The sequence below is a fragment of the Myotis davidii genome, unplaced genomic scaffold, assembly GCF_000327345.1.
Source record: "Myotis davidii unplaced genomic scaffold, ASM32734v1 scaffold866, whole genome shotgun sequence".
NCBI lineage: Eukaryota > Metazoa > Chordata > Mammalia > Chiroptera > Vespertilionidae > Myotis > Myotis davidii.
The window spans coordinates 413,892-423,104 of record NW_006297145.1 but is presented as its reverse complement, the minus strand read 5'-3'; the positions used below and the strand labels follow the sequence as shown (position 1 = coordinate 423,104).

At 42.7% G+C, this 9,213-nt stretch overlaps 1 long non-coding RNA gene across 1 annotated transcript in view; it reads right to left on the bottom strand.

Moving 5' to 3' along the window:
• The window catches only part of LOC107184520, a 21,730-nt gene that overhangs the window by 4,556 nt on the left and 7,961 nt on the right, over positions 1-9,213 (bottom strand). The window contains exon 2 of the long non-coding RNA XR_001515370.1: positions 6,637-6,640. This is a non-coding gene — a long non-coding RNA (uncharacterized LOC107184520). The remainder of the gene's footprint in view (positions 1-6,636; positions 6,641-9,213) is intronic.

Below are 9,213 nucleotides of genomic sequence, written 5' to 3'. Positions count from 1 at the left end.
TTGAAAGAGGGAAAGAAAAGGGGAATGGACATTTTGGTGATTTGACTAGTAATAATGGGGAATTTCACTGCCTAGATATGTACCCAATAGTTTATTTAGCTAAATTGGTATCTGACACTTAAAGTCAACCAAAGACTCAAGTCCTTACAACAAATGTAAAACAAGTACCCACTATGTACCAAGAGATAAGGTGTTTTAAGCACATCATCAATCTTTTACCCATGCTAGAAGTGAAAACAAATTTGTCATATTACCACTGAAAGCAACTGAGACGTAGGGTAACTAAGTCGATCCCCTCCCAAAGGTTAGAAATACCTCTCTTACTGTGAGTGCTCAGTAAACGTCTGTTCTGAGTAGAAGGAAGGAGAGAGACTGTGAAATCAGGTCTGTGTCTCCAAGTCACTCCTCCGAACACTTCTCCAAACATCCATTCCCATCTATACAACAGTTTCCCTTGAGCCACGATTTTGTTCTCCACACTTTCAATTCCCCGTGATCAAATGTGGTTCAAAAATTAAATCACATTTCCCCAACATGGACATCATCTGTTCCTGACATCCAGCCGTGGACATCGTTATGGCTTGATAATCCAGGATCACCCAGAGTAGATGATCCTCCACCTGACAAGACGTATGGTCAGAAGGCCAGTAGTAGCCTACTGCTACATTGCAATGCCTACATCATTCACCTCACCTCATCATGCAGGCATTGTATTACCTCACATCATCACAAGAAGAGTGAGTACAGTACACTTGATATTTTGAGAGAGAGAGAGACCACATTTGCAGAACTTTTATTACAGTATATTATTATAATTGTTCTATTTTTATTATTAGTTATGGTTGTTCATCTTTTACTGTGCCTAACTGATAAACTTTATTGTAGGTATGAATGTGTAGGGGGAAAAAACAAAATTTGTAGGGTCTGGTACTATCCACAGTTTTAGGCATCCACTGGGGATCATGGAATGTATCCCTGTGAATAAGGGGTGGGGGGGGGGGACTACTGTAGCTTCACTGAGGAAAAATTTCCCAGAAAGATGCTGTACTACGCTTTTCTTTTTTCATTTCTTAGCACTTTCTGTATTTCCCCCTCCTTGATTATCCCCTCTGCAGACAGGTGCTCACATTTAGGCATTTTCTGTCTGCTAATCTCCCCTTTCTTTGCAAGAGAGATCTTTGATACTAAGAAAGCAGAGTTAAGTTGGGACTTTTTAATTCTCCTTCCCAGTAAAAAATAATAACCACGCAAAATGAAGGGGTGCATTCTTGTGGTTCACATATTTCCTCCTCTACTTGTACCTTCACAACTGAAAATGTGTGGCATGCACAGCAAAAGCACCTATTCAATTTGAAATCCTTTATTCAAGGGATAAAGTTTTGCTACAAAACCAAGACCCATAGAACTTCAAATTTCACAGAAATTGGTTGGGGCGGGGGGGTGGGGAGAGTTGGCCCACTTTAAAGAGAAAAGAAAAGGTCACTTCCTGGTTTTACTAAAATCAGTAAACAACATTTTAGGACATCTTTTTATGTCAACATCTGCTCTCAATACAGACAATAAACCTAACATAACCAGAGAAATGAGCCATTTGACATTCTCTCTCTCTCTCTCTCTCTCTCTCTCTCTCTCTCTCTCATATAATATTTGATCATCTAATTCTTTGCTCATCAATTATATTTCAGGCACCATTCTAAGAAGACACCAATTGCCTTAGTCATCTATGGGCCACAGTTACTATCTGCTTTTACTTCAAGACATATGTGCCCATATACTTAGAGGCAAGGATTGGAGTAGGGAGAGAAGGGAATTTGGAGGTTGGAAGGCAGCCAGAGGAAAGGGGTTGGGGAGAGGATCAGGCCTGGGATCTCTTTTCTGGGACAGGCTCATGTTTAGACCTCATTTATGAAAATAAATTTTGTTAAGTCTTTAAACAAATGGTGTTTCCTCCAATATATGTATCTCATTAGTTTTATTATGTAGGTGTACAGTTTAATCTTTTATTGGGAGCCTGCTGGGTGCAGATACCTGCTAGCCATTTACTGAAGGGACACGCTGTGTGCTCAAGGTGCCTGCAGTATAGCTGGAGAGACAGGCACCAGATAGCCACCTAGAATGCAGGTGATATAGTTGCACAGTGGTTGCAGCAACTTGCTCTACAGCCAGGCTCCATCAGTGCATAACAGTAAGACCTCAGAAAAGCTATTTGGCAGCTCCAAGCCTCAGCTTCCTTACCTGCCAGATGGGAATCATAACACTCACGGGATAACTGTAAAAAGCAAGTGTGAAGATGAACATAATGTGGGTGACACACAATATGAGCTCACTAAATGTAGGTGATGGTTGTGATCATAAAATAATTACTATTACTTTCATCATGATTGACTGGAGATAGAAGTATGCTATGGAACCCTATAGAGAAAAAAAAAAGAACATATTTCTTACTGAACATTCGGGGTGGAAGCTCAGAGAAGAGACAATATTTGAATAGCAACCTAAAAAAAAGTGTTGATTTATCAGAGCAAGAGCTGTAAGGAAGGGCATTTGATGTGGTGAGGGTGCTGTCTGCACAAAACAAAACAGAGTCAGTGAGGGGATTCGCAGGGAAGCGCACCCAAATAAACAGTGCACCTGGAGTGGAGGGGGGCGTTGAGTGGAATGAGAGGCTGAAAAAGTACCTTAGGAGAAGACCAGGGCGGACTCACAAAGAAACGTGACTGGGTTCCATAGGCAAGGGGAGGTCCTGGAAGGTTTTAAAGTGGAAAGAAGCGAAAATACCTAGTGGTGTCCAGGGGGATTTATTTTTATTTTTTTATTGTCTCAAGTTTTACATATGTCTCCTTTTTCCCCAATTGACCACCGCCCCCCCGCCACCCGCCCTGGGGGATTTTTACTCATTAACCTGGTGTAGAGGTCAAAGAGTTCACCTTGAGAATGACAGATCAGCTTGAGTTTTCCCACTGTGCACATATGACGCCCTGAATTCTGTTATTGATATCAATCATGATATAATTATCTATTTAATTGCCCATCTCATCCAATTATAAGCTTTACAAAGGCAGGAATGTATCTGTTGCATCCATTGTTATACTGACAGTGCGCAATAAGCTCTCAAATGCCCGATGGACATTGTAGCATAAAACACATCACCCTGTCTCCCAACTTAACTATATTTTTACTGATAGGAAAGGACCTCACTTTAGCTTTGCAGAAAGTAGACTCATTTCTCTTCTTTGAAAGACAGTGGAGTTCTTCAAAACCATCTAATTTATGTATTTTCTAGTTCTTCAATTCTACTGGAAGCCCAGAGAAGTCAAGGAAGTGATGGTCTATTTTAGTTCTTGAATCTCCCACTTTCCTAGTATTTGTTTATCATTAGTTCTGGATCATTGAAAATTATAAAACTACATTTCTTTGGACATACTTCAATATTTCCAATCTTTAAGGTTAGCTCTTATCCCAATTCATTTCAGGGGCATGCTTTAAATTCATCGATTACAATCATTTGCCATTTCAGAAAAGGTATATTTCAAAGCACCTATACAGCAAGCAAAGGATCCATTTCTCCTTTTGAACTCATATGCTTCTTACGATCAAAGAGAGTTATGCAACCCAATGTGTTTTCTTCTTTGCCTTGGTTACCAGGAAGCTCAGAGGTATACATGTTGTGCTTAGCTGCTGAGACTGTCATCAGCCAGGGTTTCTTAATCCATTCACTCTCTCCACTTTCTCTCTACCTTTATATCCTGGCTCCTACCTTTGTCTTTGTCTTATGGCTTCAGTTCTTATAAATTTGTGTATTTATGTAAACATTTTTTGAGTCGGCAGTAATAACATATATAAGTATGTGTATATGTATTTTATAATTAATATATATGCATATATTCATGGATATGTATATGTGTATTATGTATTACTTATAAACACACATATATATCCAAAACTGAAAATATATCATGTCTATTTTCCAGATGGCTTCTTCCACATCTCTCTCCCAGCCCCCATGTCCTCTATTTTTGGCATGCACCAATCAGGACATCTGACTCCTCTACAATTGGTGAATTCCAAAAATGAATATTCTCCCAGGAAGGCATGAGCTAGCAATGTAAATATAAGATTTTGTAGAAGAGTCAGGAAACACATTTCTCTTCTATTCTCCAAATCCCTTCTTTGTTATCCTGTCTTGAGTTTATTTTAATACCCTAAACCAGGGGTCAGCAAACTTTTTCTGTAAAGAGCTAACTAGTAATATTTTAGACCTTGTGGGCCACGAGGGCTCTGTTGCAGCTACTCAGTGCTGCCGTTGTAGTGCAAACTCAGCCATAGATGATGAGTAAGTGAAGGGACAAGACTGCATTACTATACATTTTTATTTATAAAAGAGTGCCAGGCTGGATCTGGCCAGTGACCAGTTTTGTGACCTGCTCTAAACCTTCCCCCACTGTGTCTGTACTCGCTGCATCTTCTCAGTGAGTATCACTCTGGCCAACTCCAATGTCCAATCTATTCAAGGTAACCCCAGTGAACCAGAGGGCTCTCAGCTCCTGGGACAGGACCCTCCCTCCTCAGTAATCAGTGTCATTGTATATTTTATTGCTTGAAAATACCCTGGGGAAGTTTATCCTTCTCTCACATATACCAACAGTTTTAGATATATCTTCCTACCACAGGCAATGATCACCATAAGAGAACTTCCAGTGCATATTACAAATATATCTCCATCTGCATAAGCAACAGTATTTTCACAGCCATATTTGAGGTTGGAAAGAAGGTTCAATCAAGGGCAGAGAAATGAGTCTTCATGTTAACATTCCCCAGATGCATGACCCTAGACAATAACCTCTCAATGCATCAGTTTTCTCATCTATAGGACAGAAGTAGGCATTCACCTACCCAAAGGCCACAGTCTAGACCAGAAAATCCCTTGAAAGTTCATCCTAGAATAGACTGGTCATTTCCTTAAACTAGTGATTTCTGAAGGGTTTCAGGAATCAAAACTCCCTGAGATGCTTGTTAAAATACAAATTGCTGGACCCCAGCCTGAGTTTTGATTCTTGGGTGGAGCCCAAGAATTTTCAGTGCCCCAAGTTTTGCTACTGCTGGTTCAGGGACCACACTTTGGGAACCACTGGTCTACATGCTAGTGCTCTCATAGTCCTTCTATGGGGAAGCACTAGTGGTGGTGGTGGTGATGGGGTGTTCTAGAACTCGTTCCTCTTTTTGAAAATGGGAATAAGCAATTAGTTCTTTTTGCCCACTGAGTCTCAGAAGCTGCAGCCTCACCTCACCACTAATTATAGGGTAAAAAGAGGCTGGTGGTCACTCTTGAGGGGCCAGGTGAGCCATCTAGAGAAGGACAGGGAAATGGGGGACAGCTAAGAAGAGGCAAATATGCCATCATGCAATTCCTTTGTATAAGCCAACCTTCCAGAACTTTTTCTTTCCATAAATGAACACAGCATTGACTGAGGGTGGCTCATACCTAGGCCCAGTGCCAAGTCATGCAGGGTGGGATGCAAGGAATCAGAAGAAGGCTGAGAAAGTGCAGGCTTCCTCCAGGGATCTCATCTGATGGGGAAGACAAAATTCACATGTGTTCACACATTTGATAGGCGTACGTCAAGGCAATTAGTAGATCATTAGATGCCATGTTAGGTGGCATGGAGACAGAGTTCTGGAGAGAGCATGTTGGTGGACTGGAGAGATCTGGACAGGCCTTCCTGGAGGAGGGGAGGCAGGCTGGCAGGGCCTGGAGGGACGGGAAGGGTGCAGGGAAAGGTGAGGAGAACATGGGGAGAAACCTGGGTGCTACTGGAACATTAGCAGAGAAGGGATGAAAATGAGCACAGGGACTTCTAAGCTTATCTCTACCCTCCCCATGTGAACTCCCACAAGTCATTTCCATTCATTTGTCTCAGTTTTCCGATTTGAGCAATGAGTGTTTTGAGCTAAATCACAAGTTTTCAAATGATGTCCCATCTTTGACAGACCCCAGGCCATTAGCAGGTAAAACAAGCAGCTGGGCTCAGCCCTCCCCTGTGTCCCATCCACCTCTCCAGAGAACCTCTGCTTTCCTACAGTTTCACGCCCTGCACTTACACCTCCAGAAAGGATTTGAGAACCACACAACGAGACAGTTTTCCAAGACTCTCTCCATTGGTATGTTGGGTGGCCGAACAGAAAGAAGAAAGCAGCCTGTAAGCACATGGATGTGGCCAGGCTAGCTTCTGGAACAGCGTGGCACAGAGAGAAGTTTAATGCACGGGGGCAGTGGTCAAGAAACCGCTGCAGTCTGTGAGTGGAGGAGTGCCCAGGGAAAGAAGTGAAATCAGGCCCAGCAGCTGCCAGAGAAGCAAACTGACCTGGAAATCTCAACTGCGCAGAAGGTTCTGAGTAAACACAAAGCTTGATTTTCCCCCCTGTCAGCCTTCCCTCCCAGGACATTGTACTGTATGCAAAACGGGTGACTGTGAGACAAACATTTTTTTCCACTGCCCTTCTCAGCCCCACGGGCCTTCAGGAAGACCTGCATTTCAAGCAAAGCTTTTTTATTTTCAACACCCACAGCTTCCATTTAACAATCAGAAGTTTTCCACTTTCATCAAAGAAACTGAAGAGAGAGGCCGAGGGAGCAACTTTTCTCAGCAGCTCTGGGCAGATGATTGAGCCCCCGCTACCCACTCACTGCCCATGCCCATCACAGGACACAGCCTTCTCCTCACATTGGCCAGGCACACACGCAAAAAGAACAACAGCACTAGCTTGCTTCATTCCCACCCCAGTTACCAGACCAAATGAGTGTGTGTGCCGACTTCTTCCTAAACCAAGCTCAGAAGTTAGCTGAACCTATTGTGGGAATCATTTCACCATTTAAAAAAATCGTGTTATACACCTTAAATGTACACAGTGATGTATGTCAATTATTTCTCAAAAAATAAGGTGGGGATAAAATCCCAACTTGGGATCGGAGGACTTCAGCTTTCTTGAATATAAAATAGGTACACAGCCTACCATTCTATTCAGTCCAAGAAAACAAGTTATTTCTTGATGGCTCTTCCATATCCAGAATCTATGCTGTTATAGATTCACTGGGAAGGAACAACCAGGCCAGTTCCTAGAGCAGGGGTGGGCAATCCCTGGCACACGTGCCAAACATGACACACCAGTAACTTTCGCTGGCACGCGAAACCCTCTCTTATAATCTTCCATTTACAATTTTTGTGAACATTTGAATGACTTAAATGTTAAATTACAAGGAACTAGCAAGACACTTGATGTTGTGTTTGGTTACATAAAGGCTTTTGAAAAGAAACTGGAAGTCTTTAAGAGGGATGTGGATGGTGAGAGATTTAGATATTTCCCAAATCTCAAGAGGCACATCAAAGACCTCCCAAAAGATGACAAACAGACTTTCAAAGCCTTCAAAAGCTGTTTTTAAAAATCATCGAGTCAACTATTGAGCAGTTCTTCTCAAGATTTGCGAAATTCAGAGAACTGGGAAGAGACAGCAAACTCCATGAGGTTTCCAGACAGCATGAAACTGGAGGAACTAAACTTACAAATGTTTTCATGGATAGCCATGGCCGACTTTGAAATGCAGTTGATTGAATTTCAGAGTAGCTCAATTTGGAAGCAGAAATTTATTGACCTTAGAGTTGACTTGGAAAACATTGAAAAAAAGCGATTAGAGACAGGAGTATCAGAGGGAAGTGTCAAAAACGAAAAGTCCTATTGAGGACTTGGAATGTCATTCCAGAAAATGTTTTCTGTTTAAAAAACTTCGCAACAGCATTACTCTCCATGTTTTCATCCTAATATGCTTGTGAATCTCTAATGTACATGTATACATTAAAAAATAAATCTATTTTCATCATCATATACTGTGTTTTTGTCACTCGAATGAATTTTATTATGTCTTCAAGCTTCTTCACATACATACCCCTTAAGAGATATCAAGTAGGCGTAACATGTTCTCAAAAAATTAGGGTTGGCACGCAGAAGAATTTTGAGTCAGAGATTTTGCTGGTTTTGGCACGCACTCACAAAAAGGTTGCCCACCCCTCTCGTAGAGTCTGACTAACTGGGTGATGCTCAGCAGCCTGGGATCCCCGCAGAGGCCGCAGTGGTAATAATCCAAGTTTGGCTCGGGCCACATTTCCTTGGGCAAATCTGGGGTTTCTGCTGGCACTCGGAGATACACTGCAGCCAAACAGAGAGCAGAAAGGGGAGGGGTGCTGCAAAGAACTGGGTACTTCCAGAGGAAGTTTTCAAAGAGCTGTATCCAGAGGCACGGGCTCAGCAGTGGCTCACATTTTCAATGGTGTTTTGACATGGAGAGCATTAGTAAGCAGCTCTGTCCCCCAGAGAATCTACTCACTGAACCCATCTAAATTCCAGACCGGGCCCAGGGGACCACTTCATATGCTTAACCGGAATGGTACAACACCACAGCCAAGTCTATTCCCACTCACAAAGCGCTGTTACACCACCATCCCATTTCATCTTCACAGTGGCTGTCAAAGGGAGGGCCATAAGGATCTGTACAAGGACCCAAGGCCAGTAACGAGCAGGGCTGAGGCCCAACCTCAGGCTTCCAGCCTTCAAGTGCAGAGATGGCTGAATGGTTTAGCATGGGCTTGGGGGCTAGCCAGGTATGGCTCTGCACCCCTTAGCTCATTGATCAACATTAGCAGCTTTGCTTGAAACAGTTTTCATTCTCTCTGACTCTCAATTTTCCCATCTGGAAAAAAGAAGTATCACCTGCCTCAGACTGTGGAAGTGAGGGTGGAGTGAGGCCATGCATAAAGTTCCTAGCACTGTGCCTCAGACAATAAAAATTCAAGTGTAATAGTCACATACACAGACACCACACACAGTACACCACACATACATATGCACACAACATGCACCACACACCACAATGCACACAACATGCACCACACTCGCATGCAGCAGGGGCACATACCCCCACATTTGGCACAAGATCACTTCCCCACCCTCTCCTTCACGGCCCATCCCTTCCTCTTTTTGTGCGTTTTATGACAAGCCCAAGTTTGTTTGCAACTTCAACAGATCCCAATACACTTGGCAGAAAGTTTTATTCCAAAGATCAGTGTTTTCAGATTTCCTGCTCACAGTCCCTTTGCACCTGCCCCACGTTTCATACTGCCACAAGTCTGTTTTTCTTTGGATCAATCTCTACATCAATGGACT